At 61.3% G+C, this 1,014-nt stretch overlaps 1 long non-coding RNA gene across 1 annotated transcript; it reads left to right on the top strand.

The window, feature by feature from the left end:
• Window positions 43-492, top strand: LOC110397161. Its single transcript, XR_002437580.1, has 2 exons — window positions 43-231; window positions 393-492. It is a non-coding gene; the product is annotated as an uncharacterized LOC110397161 (long non-coding RNA).

Raw genomic sequence — 1,014 nt, 5'->3', positions numbered from 1 at the left:
CCCCGGCGGGCGCGAGGACGACGGAAGGAGGGAGGCGGCGGCCCCAGCCCCGCGGCTCCGGCCCCGGCGGCGGCCCCGGGCCTCCCTGCCGCCTTGGTAGCGCCGGTCCGCACTCGGCCTGACCCGGGACGTCACACCGCCTGTCTGTTTTCTCAATGATAACTTGGCAGCGGCAGGGGGAAGCGGCCGGGTTATGTATTTTTTTTTTTTTTTCCCTGGGCTCGGTACCGGGTACGTGAGCGTTTCTCTGCATGCGTTTTTAAGCGAAGTGAAGGGGGGAAAAAAAGCCGAAACAGGAAATCCGGCGCGCGGCGGGGGCTGCCGGCCGCGATGGTGGCAGGAGCGGGGTAGCAGGCATGCGTTCATCTTTTTGTCTTTCATTTTACCTTCAGGTTGACGCTGGGTGCCGAGCGAGCCGCGCTGGTCACCGCCGGGTCCCACCTGGAGAAGGAAAGCACACACAAAAAGGGGGAAAAAAAAAAAAAAAAAAAGGAAGAAAAAGGCCAGTTAGTAAAAAAAAAAAAAAAGGAAAAAAAAAAAACCACGGAAACGTGCGGGGGGGGAGGGATGGGGGGAGGGGGTGCGCCACCCGGATGCGGCGGATGGGACAGCGCGGCACGCGCAGAGCAGGGCCCCGCCACGTCCCTGCAGGGAACAGGACTGGCGGAAAAGGCACTCCGTGTCGTGGCACCTGGGGAACGCAGGCCCATCCGTGCTGCCCGTGGGCCACCAGGCCGTTGTGTGGAGGCTGGAGGGTGGCACGGTGCGGTGCTGGGCCAGGCTGGGTGGTGGGTGACCAGCACGTTGTGACAAGGCCTGCCGCCACCAGGTCAACCTGTGCGCCTGGGTGATGGTGTGAGCAGGGGTAGGGGCTGGCACTGGGCTTGGCTTTCCTTGGGGTTTGTGCTCCTGTAAGGGAGATCATAGAATCGCTGAGATTGGAAAAGACCACAAAGATCATCTAGACCAACCATCAGCCCATCATCACCATGCCCACTAACCCATGTCCTCAGT

The sequence above is a fragment of the Numida meleagris genome, chromosome 3 (genome assembly GCF_002078875.1).
Source record: "Numida meleagris isolate 19003 breed g44 Domestic line chromosome 3, NumMel1.0, whole genome shotgun sequence".
NCBI lineage: Eukaryota > Metazoa > Chordata > Aves > Galliformes > Numididae > Numida > Numida meleagris.
Note: the sequence above shows the minus strand (reverse complement) of the source record. Positions and strands in the feature narration are given on the sequence as shown.